The following is a 27,710-nucleotide window of genomic DNA, read 5'->3' as shown; positions in this document are numbered from 1 at the left end:
ATCATTAATACCGAGGAGACCCTGTCCTTCCTACCACACCGGCTGATGAGGGAAGAGAAAGTGAATCAGTGTGATGTGCAACCATTTTTTAAACCTCAGTAGGTTATAAAAATAAAGGAATGTTTGTAACAGTTTTGGGTAACTTTACAATGGACGACTTCTTACGTGTGCCTTGTGGGAACATGTTTCTTTTGGTCACTTCCTTAGTCCAAGAACGAGGACCCCAGGCCAGTCTCAGGAAAGTTTGGGCTGGGTTTGTCGGCACTGGGGCCACTGGAAATGTGCAGTGGAGAGCTGGCCTCAAGGTTGTGCCAGTGGAGGAGAGGGAGAGGGATGGGAGGACAGCAGCTGGGCCAGGGAGGTGGACTGGGTGTCTGTGGGAGATGGGAGTCAGATGGGGTCCAATCTGACGCATAGTAGGGCAGTCGGGCACATGGACAGCAAGAGCTTGTTGAAGGCCCACTATGTGCTGGGCCATGGCTGAGGAGGGAGAAGCGAGGAGACGTTGTGAACACTTCACTGTTTGCTCCAGGCTTGCCCTGTGCCAAGTGTTGCATGTGTTTCTGGCCCTGAAGGAACATCCTACCTCGTAGTTAATATCTGGGCTGTTCCACCAAGTATGCAAATCAGCATTTAGTTTAGGGGGTAAGTTATCCATGTAGGTGGGGGTGATATTTAAATATATAGAATACCCTGTACTGAAAGGCCACCAACTCTGCCAGGGGAACCTTTTTGTTCCCGGATTGTGGAGAGGTTCGGGGCTCTTAAGGGAGGGATTGGGAAAACTGAGGCACACCAAGGGGCTTTGAAACAGAAGCTTCTGAACAGCAGACAAAGAAATACTCCAATATTTAAGTAACGTGTGTGACCGTATCTCTGTGTACCGGGAAGGACCAGCCTTGCACTGGTGTGCAGTACCTTTCATGCCCTCGGTGCAGGCACTCATGTGCACACAAAACACAGAGGGGGGAATGACTGGAAAGGCTTCCTGGGGTCCGTGGTGTGGAGTTGGGTTTTGTGAGATGAGTACGAGTATGGTAAAGAACGTTTGAGGATAGAGGGAGAACATGGGCAAGAGCGCCAGTGTGTGAAACAACCTAGAACTTGACTGGGTGAGGGATGGGGGCCCATGGGACCTGGTGCTCAGGGGGCCGAGAGTGAGCAGTGGTACCCCTGACAGCAGGGAAGGAGGGGGGAAGTGCCGCGTGTCCGTGTTATCCTTACAAGGGAAGGGGAATGATCTGGACCAGGAAGGAGAGGAAGATTGTATCTTTGTTTTCATTTTAAGTCCTGGCTGCCCTGTGCCAGGCGTGAGGCAGTTTGCTAGCGTGGTCTCTGATCTCCCAGCGGCCCCATGATGTACGATTTTCATCATTCCCTCATTTCACAGGTTAAAGCAGAACTCAGCGCGTGACCTGCACCGTGTCACACGGCATGCGCAGGCTTTGAACTCGGATTTGTCTGACTGCAAAGCCGGACACCCCCACTCCTACACCACGTAGCCTTTGTGTCCTGGGAATTTGTAGTGACACCTAGGAGGAACGGGTGCTTTCCTTGCATGGAAGTGTAATTTGTCGCAAAGACTGGAGCCACTGGGATCTTCTTCTGCAGAAGGAGGACCAGATTCCTTGTTCTGAGCTTTGGCAAGGCTCAGGGAAGGGGGAGCCTCGGCTCAGGGGCCTTCCAGTCCCCTTGGCAGGACCACTGGATTTTACTGGCCGTGGAGAGTGTGTGGCTGAGAAATACCAACTGGTACAATAATTTATCTTCGGCTAGTAGGACTGAGTTTGGATTAAACGGCATTTGCCACAGAGTTGATCTGTTTTTTACCTTTTTCCTTTAACTTTGCAACCTGCGTATCAGTAGTTTTGTCTGGCTGGGTGAGTCAGTGGGTAATTTTTAATTTAGCATTAAAAAACGGGGTCACATAAAGAGAAACAGCAGAAGATGTGGATGCTGGCCAACAGGGTTGAAGGCTCTGCTTCGCCACTCACACATTGTGTCCTCGTGGTTCTCCACCCCCCGCCCCCTACCCCATCTCAGGGCTTCCATACATTCTTCTTCTTCTTGTTTCTTTCCTGATGAATTAGGGTGCTGGATGGTCAGATGAGCGCCCTCATCTCTGGGGTCTGTGAGCGACCCTCACCGTTGGTCAGTTAGCCACAGAATTTTCAGGTTTGTTGACAGGGACCCTGACCAGCAAAAGAAACAAATTGATGGTCTTCTTTTTTTTTTTTTTTCCCTCCACTTAGCAGCTGTGCACCCAAGAAGTCCTTCTTTCAGCTTTATGCCTCTTCTAATCCCCCCCAGTATTTCTGTGTTTCATACTCAAAGCAGGATGAAACCAAATAGTTGTTACCATGGACATATAGCTCTTGGAAGTTGGGTGGGGTAGAGAAGACTTTCACTGTGAAACTCTAAGTGGTGTCTATACAGGACATGTTCTGTGTGCCATCGGTAGAAAGGTGGTTAAGCCTTCAACCACCCCATCTCCCAGGCTTGGTCATACCCTGAGCAGCATTTCTAAGTCCCCACGTTGGAGCCAAGCTCTGTCTAGTTCTGTGAACCTTAAGAGTGTGATGACTCTGGGAAAGTCTTGTTGTTTTTCTCTGGGAAAGTCCGAGTGACCACACGTTCTGTGTTTTTTGCAAGGGGAAGGGAAGAAGAGTGATGTTGGAAGTGAAAATACTCGTGTTAATGTAGCCAAGCCATGTTTATGAATGTGTGCACGTGGACCTGATGGTGGTTTATCATGTTATAAGCTTGTATGGCATACATTTATAATACAGAGACATTTCTGGGGGATACCCTACCTCCATACAATATTTTAGTATCTTCACTAGTTTGAGTTGTACAGTGAGTCTATGTGGTATGCTGAGTTGAGGTTATATTTTTAGGGTAGGGGAAGTGGAGGCTCAGAGAGGTGAGTGGCCTGTTTGAGATAGATGTGAGTGGTAGGTCTTCTCATTCTTGTTTCACAGAGTTGTTTTGCTCTAAGAAAATTAGACTGACAACATTTGTGATTTTCGAAGGAAGAGAAGACGTTTAGAAGGAATGGAAATTATGCGGTTTATGTTAATATTAAGCTATACCAAGGCTCTAGTCATAATATGACTCAAGACTGGGAATTTAAAGTACCATTGATCGAGGGAACGAAGCCATTGAGAGTTTACCAATTTTCTCAATGGATGACGGTCCATCCATCTATCCATCCATCCATCCATCCATGCATTCATCCTTCTGTCCATCACCTATCCATTCTTTTCATCATATGTTTTTACAAAAAAGGTACAGTGTGCCAGCTTCCATGCTGAGTCCTGATTCATCAAAGTTAAATCAGAATGACGTGTGGCTGTTGAGGATGTAAAGTGTGGCCAGTTTGAATTGAGATATGCTGTTAGTGTGAAGTATTCATCAGATTTCAAAGGCTTTATAGAAAGGAAGACGTCAAATATCTTATTAATAAATTTTGTGTTCCTTACTTATGAAGTGGTAATATTATGGTTGTATGGGGTTCAATGAAATGTATTATTAAAATTAATTTCTCTGGCTTTTTTCTTGCTTTCTAAAAACGTGGCTTAGGCTAGCAAATGACAAATCACATTTATGGCTTGCATTATATTTCTGTCGGGCAGCACTGCTCTGGAAGCCTTTTGTCTAGTAGGGGAAGTAAGATACACACCCATGTGTCCTTCTCTGACAACGTGCCATTGTCCGTCTTTCCTTCTCTGCCTTGCCTTGCCTTATTTGGGCTTCTTAGCCCATTTCAGTCTGGCAGAAGCTGTTCTTACGCAAGTCTGTGGGGGCCAAATTCATTTCTTTGCAGCACTGCTCTGATCGGGCCCTGGTGGTATTGTGACTGTTGACCACTCTTGCTGCCTTCAGTCTTCCTCTGCCCCTCTGGCCCCTCCTCCCGGGTGCTTCTCTGGCTCTCGTTCTCCTCGCATCTCCTACATGTGGGCATGGCAGAGCTCTGTCTTCGTTGTTTCTGTGCTCACGACTCCTAAGGGCTTAATTCCGTATATTACTCCTGAGCTTCAGCTCCATCTATGTAAGTGCCTTTTGGATACTCCTGTTGGAAATGTTAAAGTTACCTCAGACTCAACCCGTCTTAGCATTGTCACCTTAACAAATGATATCCCCCTCTGTCTCTTCAGTCACCCAAGCCTGGACACTGGGACTCATTCTGGATGCTGCTCCCATCCCCTCACCTTTCTGTCTTGTCATCCTCAGATCTTATCGGAGTCAAGCGTGGTAGACTCCTACCCGCCCCTCCTCCACCTTCGCTGTCCTGCCTCAGTCCCTACCCTTAGCATCTCTAGCCTATAGAGGCTTAATTATTCTGCCCTTCTTCCATCCCATTCTCTGTTATTCCAGAGCGACTTTCCAAAAATACAAATCCATTCATGCCATATCTCTCTTTTTAAGATGCTTGGATGATTTCTTCATTCAGGATAAAATCCACAATCCTTTGCCTAAAGTAGAAGACTCTTGGTAATTTGGCCCCTGCCTCTTTCCATCATCGTCTCACTAACTCTGAGACAGATCCTGCATTCCATGAGGTTGGAATATCTTACGAATATCCATGAGATTCACATGCACTGTTCCCTGGTGAAGACCTCGCTCCTTGCCCCAAGGTTATCACGGTAGCTCCCATATGCCTTTCAAGATTTCCCTCTGACATCTCTGCTTGGAATAGATAGACCTCTGACCCCTGATAACTCCACTGCCACCCCTTTCAGCTGTTTGTTAACGTTGGTTGTATTTCCTTGAGAACAAAGCTCATTTCTTTTAATTCTGTATCTTCAAGTGCAAAGTAGGTGTGCAAGAGGCATTTGTTGAATGAGTAAATGCCAAAAATAAAGGGTAGAGATAAGTTATTATAGAAGTTGTGATTCTGGCTAGGTGGGGATGGGAGCGGGGCAGGCCCCAGGAGAGGTGGCATTTGAGCTGTGTTCAAGTCTGGTGGCATTGGGCTGGGAGGATGCAGAGGAAACCCTGGTGGTCATCCTCTCTGTGCTGTGTTCTACAGGGCACAACAATATAGAATAGGCCCCTCCCCTGGTCAATACTGTCATCACTAGAGTAAAATAAGGAGACCAGTCCTAGGAGTCCATCTGGGCTAGTATCTTTCTTTGGTCCTCAGCTTGGTTATATAACTCGGCAGAGCGTCCTTCCCCCAGTCCACAGCCAGCATGGCAGACAGGCACCCCATCCTTGCTCGTGAATCGCCCTGGGGGAAAGGAATACAGAATGATGGCTTGCATTTTCATCTTTACTTCTCCTTTGGAGCTGTCTTTCTGGATAGTAGAGAGGTGACCTCAGCAGCCAGAGACAGGAAAGAGCAAAATGAGTCATCTCAGGCCCTAATGAGGTGCATGAGGGACCCTTGCTGGGAGGGTCAGGTGAGGTCGTGCTGTGCCCAGGGTGGGTTTTGCCTCGGGGCTCTAGGCAGCGCTGGAGCAGAGCTGAGCTAATTTTACCTACAGGAGCTGACTGTGCTGAAGGGCAGGGCTTATGACATTGGCCTGCTCATTCTGTGATGCCCGGAGAGCTCCCAGGGTACAGCCCTGTTATGTAGGGGATGATTTTCCTCCTCCAGATGCATACATTTTTCCATTCAGTGTGCCTGTCAGCAAGCAGGGTGCTCAGGTGCAAGGAGCTCTGGACTTGGTGGAAGGCCGTGGGGCTGGGTTTGGGTCCTGCCCTCCACTCCTTGCTTACTAGCCATCCGACCTGGGACAGTTATATAATCTCTCCGAGTCTCAGTTTCCTCGTTTGTAAAGTAGGACTTATACCTGTGTCCTCCGATTGCTCTTCGGTTCACACACCAGGTGACACTTAGCCAGCATCACCATGTGCCAGCCACTGTTCGAGCTGCTTTGCTCATAGTGACTCATCTAATCCTCTAAGCAGACCGATGAGGAAGGCACTCTTGCTATCTCTATTTTACAAATGAGGAAACAAGGACAGGAACAGACATTTCTGGAGGCCTCCTCTGTGGGGCTGCACAGAGCAGATGGGCTAGGTCTGCAGCCGGCATGCCTTTGAGGTACTCAAGTATTCAGTGACAATTCTGGAAAACAAAGAGGTCAAGCCAAGAATTCTCGGGAAAGAGTCAGCAATTCTGCTGTAAACACTCTTTGTTTGATATGAATTAGAGTTTAGGTTGACCAGAAACTAGTTTGTGTAGCTCTGATTAGCTTGTGCCCTGCTCTTGCTGGTCCTTAGGTCTGCTAGGCTCATTGTGGTAGAGGGAGCTGTTTTCTTTCCTTCCACAGAGGCCAGGGAGAAGGTCCTGGGTACAGACAGACTAAAGTCGCACTTGAGCAGATCAAGAAATAGAGGAATGGATCATCTATGAACTGATCTACTCTATCCACCCTCCTAACCCCCACCCCCCAGGCCTTCTGCGTCTTCAGGCTTAGAGTGAAGGGCAGATGCTTCACATCCTTTAAGTGGAAACGGGTTAATTTCGGGGGAAGAGATGCTCACAAAATTGTCAGAAAGCCTGGAGCAGTGGGAGCGGGAGGCTATGTTAGCAGCTATTGGGTTTCTGAATTTATTCTATAGCCACGGTGCGAGGATGAGGAAGAGAGGATTAGGAAGCCACTGCTGGGGTCTCTAGACTTTTCTCAGCATCTCCGTAGCTGGTGTTAGGACGCTGGATTGCCACGTGGAGTGGTGTTTTGACTGGCCAGGGTGCTTGCCAGTAGAAGTAGGCAGGAAGCTTTAGCCTCACTTCCGCCTTGTAGGTCGCACGCAAGTACGCCTTATTGCTGGACGCGAATTCACTAGCTTGCAGGCAGCATGGGAAATGTAGTTTCTAGCAGTCTGCTTCTGCAGTACGGGAAGGTGCTTCAGAGGTGGGACAGAATTCTGGTGAGGCCGCGGAAAACATATACCCGCCACCCAGACACTCCTTTAGACGTGCCCATGCGTTATTATCCACAGACGCTGAACCCGTACCATCAGTTATAACACGGCAATGTAATTAGGTCTAATGTTCTACTTAACATTTGTTTATTTACCTAAAATATGTAACATGAATACCCTTGATAACCCCAAAATGCAGGCCATTTGCCCAGTTTCAGTTTCTGAATTGTGTTCTCCTTAGTGTTTCTTTCTTTCTTTTTTTAATTCCAGCATAGTTACCATACAGTGTTATACTAGTTTCAGGTGTACAGTATAGTAATGCATAGTTCTCCACATTATTCAGTGCTCATCGTAATGGGTTTTCCTTCGTTTTGATGAAAGTAGTTGATTTGTAATCTTCCTGTTCAATTTAATGTCCTCTTGGGAGTCATGCCGTGGACAGTTGTCTTGTTTGCATAGCTTGTTCACAGATGTTTATTAGACACTTACTATGAGCCTGACACTCTGGTAGATTTGGCACTGTGGGCAGGGAAGTCATCGATTCTTCCACTGGGAGCCCTCACTGGGAAGAAAATGACTAAGCCAGGTACATAATAAGACTACAGGACAGTTATCATTGACGTGCTGGACAGCAGGCTGAGCAAATTGAAAGGGAAATGGTTCCAACTAGACTGAGAAACAAGGCAGAGTTCATGTAGGGTGACCGTGGCTGGTTCTCGGGTGGGGGCAGTAACATCGCTCTAAGGGATCTGTGCGGGTGTGGTGGAGTGCTTTGTCTCAGTGCTGGAGGCGAGAGCGCGATTGTCATTCAGCAGGGCAGGGCCAGAGATGCTGGATGTCCTGGAAGGAATAAGGCACTGTGCAAATAGCTGCCTTTCTTCAAAGGGCAATCCCCTTCCTGTTGGGAATGACCAGCAGGCCTTGAAGGCTATCTAGGATATCTATATTTGATCTTGGGCTGGGAAGGGTAGTAGGTCAAGCCAAGGGAACAATGCGAGCTAAGAGCTCAGTCCGAGTAAAGCGAAGGGTGTGTGCTGAGTGGCAGTGAGAGGGAGTCAGTTCATGATGAGAATAGAAGGTTGAGTCCCTGTTCCTGAGAAATTTGAGGTATTGCGTAAAGCACTTCGACCTCTCTCTTGCCATGGGGAAGCCGCTTGAGATATTAGTGCAAAGTCTGTGGAGCAGAAACCCGGCCTCGTCGTACCACCGTGTCTCAAGTAGATATCTGCGATGCCTTCTGAATGAGTGAATGCCCCGCGCAAGTCCTTTATAGGAGTTGGACTAGTTGGTACCTGAATTCTGCCAGATACAGGATCCTGTGGCCCTGGGAGAGCCCGGCAGGCAGCATTTGGACTTTTGGAGAGTGCCCGGCGGCCTGCTACACGCATCCTGTCTCCACATCAAACGAGAGGGTGGAGCTCAGGCAGTAGTCGCATTGCCTACATGGCAGAGGGGAGCTGATGTCTAAAGCATCTGGAAGGAGAGAGGGAGTCTTCCACATGCCCACAGGCCGCGAGGCATGTGAAGCGCAGACTGCGAGTCCGCATTCAGGCTCTCGCCTCTCGAGCTAATTAAACATCGCCAGTCACACCCGCAGTTTGCTGACAAGATTCCTGCGCCGTGACCGTGACTTCCGCTGCTCTTGGGGAGCCGCTTGCTGGTCCGGGTGGTGACGCTGTCACGTGGTGTGTCCGGGGATGTCCGGGTTCTGGGGGCCCTCTGACATTCTGGTCAGTCCTTTGTCCTCCTTTCGGGGTGGGCTTCGGGGCTTGGGAGGGAGAGCTCAGGAGCGGACTGTCCAAACAGGTGTGTGAGCGCCTCTCCAGTGTCTCATTCTGAACCCGTTCAGGAGGAGAGAAACGGGGTGTGGATGTGTGGGATGGTTCCAGGGCCCTCATTTTATGGTCCAGGGAAGGAAAGTGATTTGCCCAGCGTCACACAGAAAGCTAGCCACAGGCCAGCCCAACACCTTTATAGCAGGGCTTTGATGGTACTCCGCCATTGGGGAGAGTGTGTAGTGACACAGGCTCTGAACTTGGCTATGGGCTCAGCTCCTTAACTATATTATGGACCCTCAGCTTCCTCATTTGTTAAACAGGTGTCATGGTCATATCTGACATTGAGCTTTTAAAAAGATGGGGCATGTGAAAAGATTTATTGACTATAAAGAAATACAGAAGTATCTCTTCTTCTGATGTGGATGTTTGTGGACTGGAAATGGGTGGGACCATCTGTAGAGAAAGGATGGGGTGTGAAGACTTGGTGATCCACTTCCCCATTGCATAGTAAAGAGATTTTGCAATCGTATTTGGAGGCATAGCCCTAGTACAGAGATATGGCCAAATCTTAGGGTTGGGATGAATTGGGGGTACATTCTTTCCTGGAGCCAGGGATTCATGTAGCAATATAATGGGAGATGTGGCTAGAGAGATGGATTGGGGGCCCATCCTGGAGATCCTGAATGTTGGCCTTATTTTTTGTGCAGTTCAGATTACTGGTTGGGGTTAGCTGGGAAGGCCAGGATGACATGGAGGTTAAGCTGGCAGCGCCTTCAGGATGGGCAGGGAGCCTGGGGCAAAACTCAGGGATCGTGCAGTTGGAGCAGGGGCCTTAAGATGGGATGATTTCCAAGTTTTAGGCACATTTATTTTTTGCAGGGGTTCAACTTTCTACTTGAGGTTATAATAACAATGATAGTGTAGGTATAGAGGTGAGAAGTTTTCACAAGTTTCGTACCCATTAACTCCTTGGTTCTATACAAATTAAGGGGAGGTAGAAAGCAAGGTTGTTCATCACTATTTTATAGATAAGGAAATTGAGATTCAGAGACAGATGAGATTTTTGAAGCCATTTGGCTGGTTGGTTTCGAAGGCAGAAGCTGGGACACCGAGTCTGACACTTCCTTCTGTGCCAATGACCTAGGTCAGTGGTTTTTCTCAAGCTTGCTTTCTTCACCCTTGACTGTCTTGGTTGACTTTCTTGGAAGCCTAAAACAGCCTTGGGTTTCAAAGGTTCCCGAAACACGCTGTAAGGTTTTTCACAGATGAGCTGTGGGGAATTTGGAACACAAACGTTTTCCTCCCTCTGGCTCTTTATTGTTGTCATACTGTTTGTTCAGGTTGAAAATGCCCCTGAGAGCATTGAGCCCTGGTCACTTCTTGAGTATCTTTGCTTCGGACACAGCGCTTCCTCTTTTACATCTGTGAACTTAGATCAATTTATAGATGAGGCGATCATAACACAATTTATTGTAACATTTTACTAAACAACTTATGCACATTAGGTAGTTCTAATAAGAGCCCTATTCAGTAGATAACAATATTATTTCCCATTTTACAGATGGGAAAACTGAGGCTTAGTGCGACCCCGTATATTCGCTGTCTTGCTGGTGTAAACACAGAGCTTCTTAGTTAAGGAGCTACAGCTCACCTTGGAGGTTACTACCCTCAGAGCTGGGAGGTACTACGAAGAGCTCAGAAGGCTGCTGATTTTCAAGCTGTGCCTTCCTGAGTAGCACAGTATTGCAGAACTCCAGGAGTGGAGTTGGGGTTGGGGTGCTGGGTGGGGGAGGTGGCAAGTGGGGAGAAGAGCTGGGGGAAGGGGAGCTCTGGAGCCCAGCCTGAGCAGCTCTGGTGTTACCTACTTTACAAGTAAGCATCCGCAAAGCATTTTGTTTAAAGGAAAGTCTCTGCTGCTGGGGAAAAAAAAGTTTGGAAACCACTGTGCTAGCCCAGTGTATCTGTTCACCAAAGCTGAGAGACAGAGTGGCTTAGCACCGGTCACACTTATGAGGGGTCCTGGGTTTTTTTCCCCCCCTTTTTCAAGGAAACGTGCATTCTGTCTACCTCCTCCTGAGGCCTTCCGGCACCTGGCTGCAGGTTCAGGGTCATGCAGCCTCAGAGTACTGCAGAAGCTTCAGGCCTCCCCATGCACGTGATCCTTGACCTGTGTCCTTCAACTTGGCTGTGTCTCCTCTTCAGACCTTGTGAACCTCACTGAGATTAGTTCCATTCTGTGAAGGATAGAGTGGAAATGACAGCCAGTATTGTGTTACTCCCCTGGCCCAACCTTCAAAGACACTGTCTAACTGAATGTGTGTGACTCTCGAGTGTTCATTGTATGCACAGTGCTGAGAACACAGGCAAGGTTCCTGACTCCAAGGGCTTTCTGGGGAGACAGAAGCAAATAAGGAATATGGTCGACTATTTTTGTAGAGAGTTATGCTTGTGATATATATGATTGTTATCTGTGATAGTTATGTGTGGATGATTTCATCTCGTAGAAATGCTATAGGGAGAGTCTGGACAATAGGAAAGAAGTTAGAAATTGGAGAGTGCATTCTAGAATTGCAAGGGATTGAGTTTGCATTGGGAATTAAGTTAATGCTGGCCTCTTCCACTTACTGTCTCTGGGACTTGCATAGTGTACTTTTCCTTTCAGCCTTTATTTCCTCATCTGTATAATGGGTAAGACTGCCTAGGTCACAGGGCAATTGATGGGATTAAATGGGATGATATATGCAGCCTGCCTTGTACAGTGCTCAGCACAGAGTAAGCACTCATTAAATTATAGTTGTTTTTCTTCTTATTTGCCAGTGAGGAGTGAAAGAGACCATTAAAAAAAAAACCTGATCAGAGCTTTGCTTTTTAAAAAACACACTCTGCTTTCAGAAATAGAATCAATCTAATCACCTTAGGCTACAATAATTATTCAGCTTCAGTTTACCTGGCTGAGTACCCCTTTCTGTCTTCACTCATCCGCCCACCTCTTCCACTAGTGGCCTATACACATAGCTGGTCACTGGACATGGCTCTTCATTGCCTGTGCTCAAATCCTTCCTTTTGCCGGAAATGTCCTTTGTCACCGCCCCCGTCCCACCCTCTTTTAATCGCTAGCCTGGGAGTCTCTGCCTCCCACTGAGGATACCCTACTGAAGTCTGAACTAGTGGCCACCTCTTGTCCCATGTTGCAGTCGTGTCTGCATCTCAGAGCCCTTTGCTGTATCCTCCCTGGGGATTCGGGGACACGCTCATAATAGGTGCTCACATATCGCTATGATAAATTAATTTAGTGCCTTTCTCCGATGTTAAGCACAAGGAAGCAGATGATAAAATGCAAACCAGAAAACAATCATCACTGAGCTGTGTGCTCATCAGCCTTGGGAATGGATTTCTGGGGGGAAGATCTGGCCCCTCCTTAAATGACATTGATGACTTGGATCTTTGCAGAAATTGAAGCAAATCCTGATGACCAGCGTGTTGGGAGAGGCCTGAAGGAAGCTGGCCCAGTGAACTGCACTCTCAGAGCTTCTTGGGTACCCTCTGCTCCCAGGTGATCTGCAGCTGACCTCTGGTATGCAAATGGGCCTCTCTCTGTGGCCTGGGATTCCTGAATTCCAGGTTGAACCTCCCAGAGCTGTGCTGGGAGGTTTAATGGGTTGCTGATTTCTGTCTTTTTGGTATCTGCAACTTGAAATATCCTGTGCCCTTGATTAATTCATGCTTGGGAGCTTCCTTAGTGCTCTCTGGTAAATAGCTCCTTACTGTATGCTTATTTCCCCACGGGCTTATTGCAGGGAGACTGGAGCCTGTGTTTCTAACAACTTCTCCAAGGAGAACATCACAGGTCACGTTTCCGGAACTGAGACTCTCAGGGGGTCTTCCATACATCCCTCTCTATTACCTCTCCTTGGGCTGGCATTCACTTGTAGCTGAAAAGGGAGCGCTGAGAATCTGACAGTGGATGTCGAGTTTCACCTGCCAGCCAGCGAGAAGCATAGAGAAGACAGAACCCTGGAGGACATCAAATCATTTCCCTTTCATTCCCAGGGCCTTCATGTTTCTTTGTCTTGAGAATGACCTCACTGCTTTTTTGTATTTGTAATGGAATGCACAGTCATTTACAAGTAATCACACAATAATCCCTTACAATTTTGGACCGCCTTTCCGTTTTCCAGAGGGTTTTAACTCTCATTATCTCATTTGATCCTCGTAACTGCTCTGCGTGGAGGCAGGAGGGCCATTTTAATCTCTAATTTTCAGGTGTAGAAACTGAGGTTTAGGAAAGTTAAACAGTTGGCAAGAGGTCACACAGTTATTAGCACGTGGCGGCGTTGGAACTGGAATCTCAAGTAGTCTAACTTCCAAACCAGTGTTCCTTTTCTTACTGTGGGTGTGACCTTGGGAATATACTTAGGCTCTCTGAGCCTCCTCTTTGCTGCCATGAACTTGGGCATAAGGCTCGCAGTGGAGCTGCCAGTAGGGATTAAATGAGACTGTCTGGGAAGGCCTTTGTAAGCTGGTAAAGCGCACTGCTTACGGGAGGCATCCCGGCTGCATCTACCTCTAATCCAAATAGTGCCATCAGAACCATGGCAGAGCAGAATATTTTGGTCCCCTGTTTGGTAAAGACCATGAGGTCCAGAATGGTGCTGGAGTGGTCGGGGATCACAATCTCGCAGCCCTGTGAGCAGCAGGTCAGCCCCACCGTCTGGCCTGCAGGCTGCTCTGTGATTCTGAGAGCACTTGAGCTGAAAGGCCCCTTTTCCTGCAGAGCTCTCTTTTAATGTTTCTCGGGATAGCCTTGTCTCCTGGAGACAGTTTTAGGTCTATCAGGACAGGGGAGCAGGAATGGGGAGCTGGGAATGGGATCTGCGTCCCTGAGCTTTGTCCACAAAGGGTGGGAATGCGCCATGGGGGAGGAGGGTAGAGGTGGGCCGAAGAACGGGTCTCCAAGGTCTCTCTCCCCATTTCTCAGCAACTGGGATTTAATAGGGTGCGTTTGTGAGTCTGCAAGGCCGGCGGTCCACGTGCAGAATTGCAGGTTGGGAAGGGCTGCTTCGTGGTAACACTTCCCGGGGAAACCCAAAAAGGATGGATTTCAAGTTGGCAACAGATGCTTTGGGAGTTAGCAGTGCGGAATGGCCGGGAAACGACTAGCGTGCCCCGGGGCTGAGCTCTTGGGGCTCTTTGTTTCTTTCTCCATATTCACCTACAAAAATTCCAAGGCAGTGGAACAGACACAGGTTGTTCGTATGGTTGGAAAGGGCAGGATGACGAACAGGAGGGGGAAAGCCCGGAGCCAGATTTTGTGTCCATATAAGGAAGAACTTTCTGTTGGAAAGATGGAATTTGCAGCTGCAGGAGATAATGATCACTACCTCACTGGAGACCTCAGGGCCACTGTGGGGGGATTTATGACCGGGGGCACGTCAGGCTTAGTGGCATTTATGGTCCTCTCTCCTGTCAAGATCCCAGAGCCAGTGGCTTTCAGTGGTCAAGGGGAAGAGAGGCACACATACATTAGGGAATGCAGGGCCCTGTTTTGGATATGGAACCTGATCTCCAAATGCAATTTTGCAAAATGGAGGGTAGTTGGTTTTCACACCTGTCCCTGTAGTCTGCTTACCCCTTGGTTTTCAGAGTTTCCAGGCCATCCATGGGCAGCTGTTCTCCATGGAATGTCTTTGCCCTCTGCTGGTATGTTCCTGTTGGAGTATTGGAAGGGATTCCGAGCTCCTGACAGGATGATAGTCTTTCTACGGAACCACCAAGTCACATGGTTCCACGTGGTGTCTTCTCAGTTACGAAAGGGGACCATTTCTTTACCCTCTTCAGACCTGCCCCTGGGCCCGCTTGGGAGTACTGCAATGGCAGGAGCTCTGTCCTGAGTTCTGGTTCTGGCATGTGGTGGAAGTTTCTCCGACCCTGTTGCCCTGCCTCATTTAATGGCTCCTTATATTTGTGTGCGTTTCTTAAACATGCCACAAATGAGAAATGCCTGCTGCTTTGTGGATATTTATGGCATGCTTGCAAAAATATAAAGCAAGTAATCAGGAAAAATGTCTCATGACTGTTTGGACGGACCAAGTAGAAGCTGCTTTTTGAGCACATAGTTGGACAGTTTCGGGTTATCTACCCAGGTTGTAGATGATAGAATATGAGCTGCAAGAGGAGAACTGATTTTCCCAAAATCTTAAGGGGTGGCACACCTGGGCTTAGGGCTTGGGTGCCCTGGCTCCCTAAGCGGTGCTGTTTACTGATGGAAGATTCCCTGGGGATGAGAACTAGCAGCCTCATGGTGCAGACCAGGAGGTGGGCAGGGATTCTGAAAAATGGCTCACATGACCTAGAGAAAGCCTTTGCAGCCAACAGTAGAACAAGATCACTGTAAAAAATAGAACCTCTGGGAAGCCGAGGTGTGGATTCCCTTCCCCGGGCTGACCCCTCCTCCCCTACACCGCCATTTTCCCCAGCATCCCATCTCTCTCCTTTGTCTTCTGCTAATTCCATCTGGAGTCATTTTAGACCAGGTCCATTCCTGACTGACTGTACTGGTCCAGTTTATCATACCAGTTATCAAACACTTCTCGGGACCTTCTGATCAGAAGTCATCTTAATTAAATTGGGCATTCAAACTACCCCCCCTCCCCCCGCCAGCAGCGTTCTCCTGAAAGTCTGGTTTTATTCTGCGTTTTCCTGCCTGGTGTCTGTCCTATGAATAACTGATGCAAAACTAAGTTCCCAGGAGGATTCTTCACCCAAGGGAGTCAGGGAATTGGGGCCGAGGGTGGGGATTGTTTTAGGGCTCATCTGCCATCAGAAGAACTGTGGACTGGCTTCTTGCTGACCTCTTCAGGTGCATCTCCCCCAGATACCACCCCCCTCCTCCGAATTAATAGATTGACTCCATAAATGTCGTTGTATTCGAGGTGGCCCCATTCCTCAGGTGAACTTAAAGCCTTTCGGACCCGTCGCTTCCTTGTTTGGGCTGGGGAGCCTTTTTCCTGTAGCAGGACAGCCTGTGGGGCAGTGGGGACTGTGCTTCTTTGGGGTTAATCATTTACTCCGAGTAAGGAATTGTGTCATAAGTGGGGGCATGTTCTTTAAGTGCCAGAGGAGAGAAGGGTGATTTTTCTGACATCCTCTAGCCTGCTTCTCCATATATGGAAATGTTTACCCACCACACTGATCTATTGGAAGAGAAGGAGGTGACTCAGGGTTTAGAAGAAGCAGGATTTGAATTCTTGTTTCCAGAAACAAAGTCGCCCTCATCCAACCNCAGGCCTTGGGACCACCTCTTTGCAGTGAGACTCAGGGTGTGTGAGAGGGAGTGAGGGCCAGCGGAGGGCCAGCTGCCTGTGGGGCCTGACTCGCGTGAGTACATCATTATTGATAGAGCGAATGGCGTTTCTGCTTGCAGACCTGGGGCTTGCAGCCCTGAAGGCTTGCATGGCGATGGGACATGTTGCTGGGAACGCTGGCCACTTTAATGTGGGGTGTGGACAGCTGCTTTCCCAGGGGAGCTCTTCTCACAGTGGGATTTAGAGATGGACTCTGCCTGAGGGAAAATTCTATTTGTATGCAAAAAAAAATGAGACAGATATTTTCTCCCACCTGAGGCCTAGCCAGAGTTGGGTAGAAAGGTAATTTGGGAGTGTTGTCGTCTGTCTGATTGCTAGGGCTAGAGCCAGAAGCTAGAAAGCCAGAAGGATGTTTGTGGACACTTGGGGAAGGATAGTTTTAGCTTGAAAAGCAGAGTTACGGTTGGCCTTAAGAGCATAAAAAAATTGCTATATATGCAGCATTTGCTTGGCATCCGCAGTCTGGAATACATAGCCGGCGTGCAGGACCTTGTGAGGGTTGATAGACTGTTAGAGCTGGAAGGAGCCTTTGAGATGATAGGGCTGGTCTGTCTGGGTTTGCAGCACGATGGTGGGCAGCGGAGGCCCAGGGGGCACAGCTGACTCACCCTGTAGATACAAGGCTGGTTAGTTGGGATTAGAACCCAGAGGTGGAGAACATGATGCCCATTTTGCAGATGAGGAATTTGGGTCTCTGGGTGTCAGAGCTGCCCGTACTTACTGATCTGAGAGCTAGCACCTAGTGAGACTGAGAGCTAGCACCTAGTTCTCCCAGTTCAGACCTCTATCATGTTCACGGGCTCAGATGCCTGGATTTGTTATTTGTAAAATTTTTCCTTTTTCAGTTTCTACTTACCTTTGTTCTGCTTCCGGTCATGCAGATGTTGTTTGACTGTGAGTTGCTGCCTTCTGATCTGCTTTGCTGTCTGTATCTTTTTGTTTCTTGAAAGGGGATGATAGCTTGTCCAAGCTGTGGAACCGAGTAGTGGAGGCCCTTATTTCGGTTTCTCCCAGGCGGTGGAAATTATGCACGGGCCTTGAAAGAGACTGAGCAGGGCTTTCCATCTTAGCTTCTACCACCGTTGTTAAAGCTGCCAGAATTCTGGAGTGTAATTCCCATTGAAAGGTGAACCCGACTCTGAATGGATTTTATACACAGCCACACACACAGACACAGACACACACACACACAAACACACACAGACATACACAGACACACGTACAGACACACAAAGATGCACACACACACTCATAGACACACAGGCACACATGGATACATACAGACACCTACACACACAGACGCAGACACGCAGCTCATAGACACAAGCACACGCACAGCCACACACATACAGAGACACACATAGACACACACACAGCACACACACACAGATACACACTAATAAACACGTGCATACTTCTTTGCCTTCTTGATACCATGGCAACTTTCGAGAGCGACTGAGAGGGCAGCACCCTCTCTTACAGTCTACCAGATATTGCATGACCATGAGTAGTTCTTTGTAGTCAGTTTGGTTTCTGATGAACCTGGGGCCCTTTCCTCCAGTTCAGGGAAGGCAGTGGAGATGTGGCTTGGGGAAGCACTTTCATGCCAGTGGCGTTAGGCGACGGATCGGAATAGTGCAGGAAAGTCCTCCGAGACTTCTGTCTGTGCGGGGCTTAGGGAGGGCCACCAGCTCTCTCCGCTGCTCTGAAGCATCAGGGAAGCAGGTTCTTGCCCGGGACCCCGGGAACCCGCACCCAGCATGCCTCCTGCTGCATGACTCCGGTTGGGCTGCTCGTAAGCCCTGCTCACCGGATGGGAGGATTTGAAGCAGGAAGGCTTGGGATGTTTCCCAGCTGTGGTGGTGACAGACAGGGCTACTCAGAGGTCAGAGTGTACATGCTGGTACTGTGAAGAAGGAGAACTGACAGGAATTGAGTGCTTTCTGGGTGCCAGGCACTGGGCTAAGCACTTGACCTAAATCACTGAGTCACTACTTCCACTACCTGTGAGTAGGTGCTATTTTTTTTTAACTTTATTTTTACTTTTGGTAAAATACACATAATGTTTACCATCTACACATTTTTTAAAATTTTTTTTAAAGATTTTTTTTATTTATTTATTCGATAGAGATAGACAGCCAGCGAGAGAGGGAACACAAGCAGGGGGAGTGGGAGAGGAAGAAGCAGGCTCATAGCGGAAGAGCCTGATGTGGGGCTCGATCCCATAACGCCGGGATCACGCCCTGAGCCAAAGGCAGATGCTTAACCGCCGTGCCACCCAGGCGCCCCCCTACCATCTACACATTTTTAAGCGTACAGCTCAGTAGTGTTGAACGCAGTCACCTATCCTGCAACTCATCTCCAGAACTCCTTTCATTCTGCAAAACTGAAACTCTGTAGCCATTAAACACTAACTCCCCATTCCCCTTCCCCGAGCCCTTGACAACCACCTTTCTCCCTTCTGTGTCCGTGAGTTTGACTCCTCTCAGCGGAATTGTACTGTATCTGGTGACTGCCCTATCTGACTTTGCGTAATGTCTGCAATTTCATCCCTGTCGTGGCGTGGGCCCGCATCACATACATACACACCACAGTTTGTCGATCCGCTTAAGTACTATTGTTTACTTCCGTTTGGAGAGGAAGAACCTGAGGCTTTGAGGGGTTAAGTGGCCCAGAGTCAAGAAGTCAGTCGTTGAGCTGGGATTTGAACCCAGGTAGTGTGACGTCAGAGTGCATGCGATCTGGGGTAAGCAGATATTTGATTTTAGTTGGCAAGAGTGTGACAAACTAGGGTGATTCTTAACTGACTAGTGATACCTCCTCACACCTTGCTGTGACATTTCAGTAACCAAGCGTTCCAAAGGCCCGCACGTGGGTTTTTCTCTCCATCTTCGAGCCACATGTGAAGCTTTCCTCTGGCCAATGGGAGGAGATGTTTGGCTCCTTTTGTTTGTAATCCTTGTCCCTTTCCTTCACCTTATTTTTTGGTCTCTCTCCCCAGTTTTCCTACTGGAAAAAAATCACAAATGGTGTGCGTCTTTGTTCGGTACTTCAGATCCCTTCTGGAACAAGACAGAATATGTAAATCAATGATGTGCTATCAGGTCTTTGTGATGTTACTGTGTCTGGGGAAGAGCTGGGCTGCAGAGCAGTGCACAGAGACTGCACATGTGATTTTCAGACCAGGCTCTGTTGCTAACTCAGTGTTTACCTTGGTGATGATGCTTCTTTCTGAGCCTCAGTTTTTCCCCCCGGAGGATGGGCTGATTGTCCACAACAGGGAGCATTCTGTCTGTGCTGAGCCCACATGAGGTGTTCTGCATGATCGATCTCCTTCTGTCCTCCCAGCGCTCCGCAGGCGCTGTTATCCCCATTTTACCCCAGAGACTGCACATGTGATTTTCGGACCAGGCTCTGTTGCTAACTCAGTGTTTACCTTGGTGATGATGCTTCTTTCTGAGCCTCAGTTTTTCCTTTTTCCCCCCGGAGGATGGGCTGATTGTCCACAACAGGGAGCATTCTGTCTGTGCTGAGCCCACTCTGCATGATCGATCTCCTTCTGTCCTCCCAGCGCTCCGCAGGCGCTGTTATCCCCATTTATCCTCTAGTCAGGTCTAGAGAAATGGGAAAACTTGCCTAAACTCCTACAGCCCCTGAGTTGCAAGCATTAGTGATCCACATCTGACTCCAAGGCCCAGAGTTAGCCACGGTGCCGGGCGACTTGCCCTTAGTGATCTGTACGGTTTCTCTCATTGGTGGCATGTATTTGTCTGATTTTATTAAATGTTTGTTGGATTCCCACTTATGTGCTTCATACTGTTCTGGGCACTGAGCCAGCACGGGGTTTGGAGTGAAGAAAAAGACACACAGAACAATGATTCTTTGGAGCTGACATTCCAGTAGGGGTGTGTGGAGGAGGCAAATAATAAATGGACATGTAAATAAGAGGGAATGATAAGTAACACTTAGGAGGAGTCACACAGGGCGCTCAGGCAGTGAGTGTATGTAGGAAGGGATCTGGGGGGTGATGTTGAAGCTGAATGATAAGGAGCCAGCCATGCAAAAGTCAGAGGGGAGAAGCACGCAGAGGGCACTGTCCATGCCCAGGCTGTGGAGTGGGAATGAGTCTGTGCTTGAGGAACAGAAGGAGCCCAGAGTGCTAGGACCTAATGGGCCGCAGAGGGAGAATCACCCAAGGAGGGCAGGGTAAGGGCTGTTGGGTGTAAGTAAACTAGAGAAGGGGCATGACCTGAGTTTAGGGTGATGGGAAGCATCTGAATAGTTGACAAGCATCATTCTGCCTGCTGTTGGGGGAATGGATTGCAAGGAGTGGGGGAAGGGTAGAAGCAAGGAAGTTAGGAGGAGATGCTTGCTGGAATCAGATGAGAGGTGGTGGTAATGTTGATTAGGGCGGTAGAAGTCGGGCCAGAGAGGAGCAGCTTGGTTCGCAACATGTTTTAGAGGGATGGTCTACAGGATATCAAGTGCAGTGTCCTTCAGAGAAGTGTCAGGGTCAGTGGGCAGGAATCTAGGAGACCCTGATGGAGGTGAAAATGCAGTGATGGGTGCACAGACTTGCAGCTGATTCAGACTAAGGAGTCTGTGTGCTCCCTGCTTTGGTTTCTAACCTTGAACGTCTGGCCAGGGAACAGAGGGCAGTGGCTTCCTGCGTCTGACTTCCTGGCTGAGAGTTGTTGGAAGGCCCCAAAATAAGCCCTACAGAACATGCCGCTTCCTTTGCTCTCCCTGGGTATTTGTATTAAGCATTCTTTCCCACCAAGCCTACGGAACATTCAGAGTGATGTTGACTTTGTGGGCCATATTTAACATATTGTTTTTCCTTGATGTGTCTTCTGCTCTTGCAGGGATTCCTGCCTCCTATAGATTCCTTGGTGAAGAGCCTTCAACCACCCTATAAGATGGGTCTGGAAGTCTCAGGGGGAGCCCAGTAGAGCCTGGGTTTTAAGGCCCCTCCTTGGCTTGAGGACCCTGGTCCAAGGGCACCTCCTAGACCTCCTCTTTCCTTGATACTTGATTTCACACTTGCTGGCCCTGGCCTCTCCCTTTGTAATTCCTTTTAATGGGCTGGACTTTCCTGTAAGTCCTCCATTTTTCAGTGGCATGGAGGAACTGGCCTCATAGAAGTTAGATGATTTAGGGGCACCTGGGTGGCTCAGTTGGTTGGGCATCCAACTTTTGGTTTTGGCTCAGGTCATGATGTCATAGTTGTGGGATCGAGCCCCACGTTGGGCTCCACGTTTAGTGTGGAGTTGGCTTCACATTCTCTCTCCCTCTTCCTACCCTTCTTCCTCTCCCCTCTCACCCCTGCATATGTGTTCTCTCTCTCTCAAAACAAATAATAAATAAAATCTTAAAAAAAAAAAAGAAGTTAGACGATTTTGTCAATGTGAGGTTGTGTTTGAGTCAGGCTGGGAATCTAAGATTCCTGGCCGAGCCTTGTGCTCTCTGACCATCAGGCCAATGTGACCCCACATGGGACCTCATGCCCCTGGGTGTCTCATGGCATTCTTATACCTCACTGGGCCTGAGCCTGGAGATGCTCAGAGATCATAATCTGAAAAACCTCTGAAATTCACTCCTGGGGCTTCTTCACACATTTCTTCAAATGGTTTGCAGCCTGTATTATCATTTTTTTTTTAATAAAAACTCTTGAACATGATCTCTTAAAAACAGTGTTTTGTTTTTGCTCATTTGAGTTTCTTTTAAAATTTCTTTCATATTACCCATTCATTTAGTCAACAAACATTTATTGAGTTCTTACTGTATGCCAGGCATTGTGCTAGGTGCTGGGGATTGATTCAAAGATAATTTGGAGGCGTATGGAAGGGGAGTGGATAATTACAGCACAGTGAGATAAGTGCTATAATAGAGGGATATGTAAAGAGCTAGAAATAGCACTATGAATAACATCTCTGAACAAATTGCCTTCTTTTTTCCTTTTGGATTATTCCCTTATGTATATTGCCCAAAGTGGGATTACTGGGTCATTTAAAAGATGAAAACAATTTGGCACAAAAAGATGTAATGACTTGCCTGGGGAATACAGATCAATTTTCAACAGGGGGAAAATTGTTGACAACTCCAGATTTAGATACTTCACCAGGAGGATTGTGCTGTTTTTATACCACCCCTATCATCATGGTGGTTTTTAGGGGGAGTACCTGTTCTCAACATGTCAGGCTACATGTAGAAACACATATCCTTGTATTTAATCTCACACATTAATTGTTAATTCTCACAAGAACCTAGCTATATAAGTATGATTGTTTTCATTTTACAAATGAAGAAATTTAACTTCATTAAAAGGAAGTGATTTGCTCAGGGTTCCATAGTTAATTTGTGGAGAATCCAAGAATCAAGTGTAGGTTTTTTGATTCTAGGACTGTGGTCCTGTTCTCCATGCTCTGTTTACCAGGCTGGGTCCTCGTGCTCCAGCCAGGGCCTGGAATTCACTTAATGAGCTGTAGGGACTCTTCTCGGGAAGGTCGGAATCCACCGAAGAGGTATGGAAGTTCTAACCATTAAAAGGTCCAGTGTTCCTTCCTCATCAATCAGAAAGGACTAAAGGTCCATTATTCCTGACCCTGGCCCAGATCCTGGAAGGTTAGTGCGTTGTCTTAGCACTGAAGCACAGAATCCCAAGTGGGGCTGGAACCATGCCACAGGTCTGTTTTGAAACATTTATTATTTTCCTAGTGTATTCCGCTGTATGTCCCTGACTGTAAATGTATTGATTTTGCCACTGAGGCGTAAAAACTCCCGGCCTGGTACCCAGCTCATCGTGGCCAGACAGCAACGCTTGTCCACTCTGAGCTTCCTTGAGGCTTTGGCTCTCATCCCTAAGACAGCCACGTCCCCTGCCGTTTTCCAGACGTACACTGATTTTTCTCAGCTTCATGCTTTAGCTCATGCTGTTCCCATAGCCTGAGGCGACCTCTCCCATCTTTATCCAGAGAACTTCTGTTCCTTCTGTATACTTCTGCACAGGGACCACCTCCTGATTGAGGTGACCTCTGATCACCATCTACTCTCCAGCACCCACACTGCCCCACACTAGAAAGGATCTCTCTGTTCTCTCTTCTGCTAATTCACGCCACAGTGGGCTGTGGGGCAAGGGAGTATAACTCTGTGGTGCTTATGAGCATGGGATCTTCCTTCAGATCTTGGCCATGACGCGGCTGGATGTGTGACCTGTCAGGTCACTGAGTCTGCTTGAGCCTGAGGCTCATCTGTCTAATGGGTATACATAATCACAGTAAGTCACAGTGTTGTGAGGATTTATATGGTTATCTGTGCTCTTCTGTGATTATGCACCATCTCCTACTTTACGTCTCGTCTCGTCTCGTCTGTCTTTCCAGACTGGGAGCTCCTTTAAGGGCAGGAAGGGAAAAACATCTTTCCTGTGCCTTTAACAAATGGGACCTGCCACAAAGGCTCCTTTAAGGGAAAGATTCCATAGGACCTAACTGGTGATGTCAGCACAGGCTCATGACTAGTTGGAGGGCCCAGTCACATGGGGCCAGGCCTGGACGGGAGCGCTGTGATAGGGAGCTTTGGGCACATGCAGCGTGTGCTGGATAGGCCTCTGGCTCCCGCTTGGTAACAGGAAAGAGGCTGGAGCCTGTGTGCAGCCTGTGTTCTGATTCATCGAGTTGGGTAGTGCTGGCATTTCGCTAAAGGCAGAGTGGAAATCCTGCTTGGAGCATGAGACTTGGTTTCTTCTCTGGGTCTTTCCTGAACGGGAGTTCCAGATTAGAGGAGGAGGTCAATGGAGGTTGGGGCACCTCTGAGAGCCACCTCCTCCTCTGACTTCTCTGTGGATGGGGCCATGGAGAAGGGGTCCCTTTGGAGGAGGACTCTGTCCGTTAGACACCCCCATGCTTGCTGTGCTTAGAAACCGACCATGGAAGGGGATTCAGTTCTTAAAGGGGTAGCTCTACCATTTAACTGTCTCTTGAATCATTTCCCAAAATGTAGTACCCATGAGTGTTTTAGCCTGGCACACAAGGTCCTTCATGTCTTGGCCGCAACATTCCTTTCCAGCCTCGTCGCCCACCGCATCCCTCCCTGTGTTCTGCCACTGGCCTCACCAGATTAGTCACGTTCCCTAAGAACACCCTGAACTCCTCCTTACTGCCCTTAGCACATCGCGTTCCCTGGGCCTATTTTCCTCCTTCTCACTCATGGAAATCCTCTTGGGTGTTCAGGCTCGATTCAGAAGTCATCATATGCAGAGCTGTTCCAGACCCTCAGAACGACAGTGCGTGTATGTGTGCTTTGCACACTTTTCATTCTGTCTTAGGTATTTGAGCGTGTCCCTGGTGAGCCTGTGAGCTCTTTGAGAGCTCAAGGCCAGCTTGACTCAGCACCTACACCCGCTAGGCCCATACACTGTGCCTTATTAAGGACAGGAGGTGCTAGCAAATGTCTGTTTTGAGCACCTGTGAGTGCAGGGCACATGACATCGTGTCAGCTAACAGTTGTGCCAGAGGGGGTGTTGAGAAGCTCATTCTAGGGTTACCCGCGGTTTGTTTGATCATGAGCCCAGCCACTGGAATTCTGTTGAATTGGCCTGATAGCGGCAGCTCACTGCAACCCTTTCTCAGGACTGCTTCCCGCATACCCAGCAGTTGTCTGCTTAGTGCCCGGGCCCAGAGCTTTTGATTTCACTTAAGGACATAGAGCAAGGTGGAAGTCAGGGAGCAGAAATTCTGCTTTGAATGTGAATCTTTTTTAGTTTGAAAGTTCAAGCTTTTTTTTTTTTTTTTTATTCCAGAGCTCCTTAACATGTAAAAACAGGTGGAGAGTGTTTTGGTCTATTTCTGCCTCTAGCAGAATAGCTGTCCATAGTAGAGTTGTAACTGCGAAGTAATAAAACCTGGGTCATGGAGCTTGATTTCGAGGACTTAGGTTCAAGTCTTGACTTTACCATTTGTCAGCCCCCAAACCTTAGGCAGTTGCCTGACCTCTCTGACCCTTAGTTTCTTTAGTAGACAATTGGGAAATTATTCTTACAGGGTTGATGGAAAGTTTAAATGACGTTTTGGACATTAAATTGGGATTTTTATTCCTGTTTGATTCCTGAATTGGATTTGAAGGCCTTTTTTCTCATTAATTTTTTTTTTTTTTGAGTACAGTCGACACACAATGTTACATTAGTTTCAGGTGTATAATATAGTGTTTCAACATCTTAAAGTGTGACTACCATCTGTCACCATACCTCGCTATTACGCTACCATTAACGATGTTCCCTATGCTGTGCCTTTTATTCTGTGACTTATTCATTCCGTTACTGGAAGCGTATACTTGTACTATACTTTTCTTCCCTTTTGCCCGTTGTTGCTTTTCCCCCCACCCCCTCCCCTCTGACAACTATCAGTTAGTTCTATTTTAGGTCTTACCGAAGGCCATTTCAAAAGTTTGCTTTTGAAGGAAAATGTTTGGATATGTAAGTTTGCACACATGTTTTATTTTTTCAATGACAAGTGAATTTTCATGTAGCATACTTAGGGAACATACACAGCTTATAAGACTCCGTTATAGTCCACGTAAATTAGAGCTACAGAACCATAAGCTCTGAGAAAATATGGAAGCTTTGGAAGACAAGGGGCTGGCCATTAATGTGTGCTGCATGCGGGCTCTGTGCTGTGCGTGCTGGAATTGGAACCCCGGGGCAGGATTACTTAGACCCCGATGGGTAGGTGGTATGAGTGCTGTTTTGCAGACAGGGAAGCTTGAGCTCAGGGACATTAAATAATTTACACGAATCCTGTATCCAAGCATTCAGCTTCATCCTGTACTCATAGTGGCCTCTAGAATTCCTTTGCCCTTCCAGACGTGACGAGGCCTGCCTTTGCTTTGGGGACCCTTTATCCTCTCCCTGCGGGAGTGGCCCTGGTTCCGGACCAGATAGAGCAGTGGAAATCGGCAGTGTGGATGTCCCATAACTTCTTAATTGATCTGGAAGAATGTCTTTCCTGTTCCTGCCAAGAATCTGCTCATTTTGAGCTCCTTTGACTACTCATTCATCGGGCTGTTCTTGTTCTCCCGTTTGGAGAGAGAGTCTCCATTGCCTGTCTCTGGTTTTGAGGTCAGGAGTGTATTTGAAGAGGGCTTCATGTTTCCTTTTAAAAAATTGCAGGTGGAAACAAACTCAGGGTTGCTGGAGGGGAGGTGGGGGAGGGATGGGGTAACTGGGTGACAGGCATTAAGGAGGGCACGTGACGTGATGAGCACTGGGTGTTATACACAACGGATAAAGTATTGAACACTACATATGAAACTGATGATGTACTGTATGTTGGCTAATTGAATTTAAATTAAAATGGAAACAATTACAGGTGGAAAATAAAATTCATGGAGTATTTCCCATCATCTCCAAACATGGGGCAGTGAGAAGAGGCAGCACCGGGAGGGGATTAGGAGTCATGGCTGTCATCCTGAGTCTGTCACTGACCAGTCGGGGGACTTTGAGCCAAGCCCTCCTTTTCCTGTCACGACCCCAGTGTCTTCACCTGGAAAAAGCTGAGGGCATTTCGAGGTGACTCCTAAGATTTTAAATTTCTGCATGTTTTGTGGTGTCAGAACCATCAATTTCTGCTGAGCTGCATAATCCTGCAGCTGTTTCTCTGATACTTTTCAATCTTTAGATTTAATCTATTCAACAATGTGTAATTTTTTAAAGGGAAGCTTTTATAGACACTTCTGAAATATCGGGGTGGGGGGGGATAAATGGATGTTAAAAAATAGAAAACAACCAATTAAATAGTATATAGCATGTAATTCTCCTTGGAAACTTACCACGAAATTGAGGAGCACTTTAACAACTGGTAATTTAAATTGCATTTGAACTCTGCTAATGGTTTGTTTGCATGGGAACTTCAGTCATTTCACAGTGGTTCTTTAGCAAAGCTCCTCGTTCTCTTTATGGAAAAGAAGAAAAAAAAATGAGAGAAGTCCACTGCTGGGAGAGGAGACCACTGTCATTCCTGTGTGGAGGGAGCTGCCAGGTGTGGGAGAGATTGCCCTCGGGCCAAGGTGGAGAGCCTCACCTTCCAAATCAGAGATCCAGCAAGTCCGATGCCCTTTACTGCTGTTGAAGAAGCTGTTCTGATTTCCATCTCCCTCTGCAAGGAGAAACTTCGGTTTCTTGGGGCTTGCGGGGGAGCTGTGCCTTATGAGATTGTACCGTCCACAGGTCTGGTGTTGGCCTTTGCATGCTCCGTTCCTCAGCAAGTGTGGAATGATGTTCTCATGTCAGTGGAATGGCATTGAGAATTCTAATGTTCTTAAAGACCATTAGGTCTCATTGCTTTGCTGGGCTCATCTTGATTATGGGCCATTTTCCTGACTTAATTTCTTTTTGCCGTCGGGCTATTCCTGCAGGTGTTCAGAGACTTGGTTGTGGAAGTCCTGGTTTTGCTCCAAAGCTGATTGTGTGGCCAAGGGCAAGTCCCTCTGCCCAGTGAGTTTTGGTGTCCTCCTCTGTCAAAGTGGCTGTCCTTGGGTCCAGGGAGCCTGGGACTGTCTGCCACTAAGTGTGGCTCCTGGAGTGGCCACCTCCCTGCTGTGGCCCCAGCTTCTCCCCCTGTCAGCTGGAACAGTTCAGGCGGGTCATTTTTAAGGTTCCTCCCAGCTTTGAGCGGATCTGAGTGTTTGAGGACTGAATGAG

At 47.8% G+C, this 27,710-nt stretch overlaps 1 protein-coding gene across 6 annotated transcripts in view; it reads left to right on the top strand.

The window, feature by feature from the left end:
- Positions 1-27,710, top strand: part of LPP (LIM domain containing preferred translocation partner in lipoma) — a 655,090-nt gene that overhangs the window by 34,471 nt on the left and 592,909 nt on the right. For 3 of the 6 annotated variants that reach the window (XM_034661257.1, XM_034661240.1, XM_034661255.1), the window contains exon 2: positions 12,105-12,228. The exons of 1 other annotated variant lie outside the window; for it this stretch is intronic. The gene's annotated coding sequence lies outside the window, so the exon portion shown is untranslated. Of the gene's footprint in view, positions 1-12,104; positions 12,229-15,928; positions 16,032-27,710 lie in introns of those variants that run through there. 2 more of the 6 variants (XM_034661264.1, XM_019794750.2) reach the window with 2 other exon arrangements.

Source organism: Ailuropoda melanoleuca, chromosome 1 (assembly GCF_002007445.2).
Source record: "Ailuropoda melanoleuca isolate Jingjing chromosome 1, ASM200744v2, whole genome shotgun sequence".
NCBI lineage: Eukaryota > Metazoa > Chordata > Mammalia > Carnivora > Ursidae > Ailuropoda > Ailuropoda melanoleuca.
Note: the sequence above shows the minus strand (reverse complement) of the source record. Positions and strands in the feature narration are given on the sequence as shown.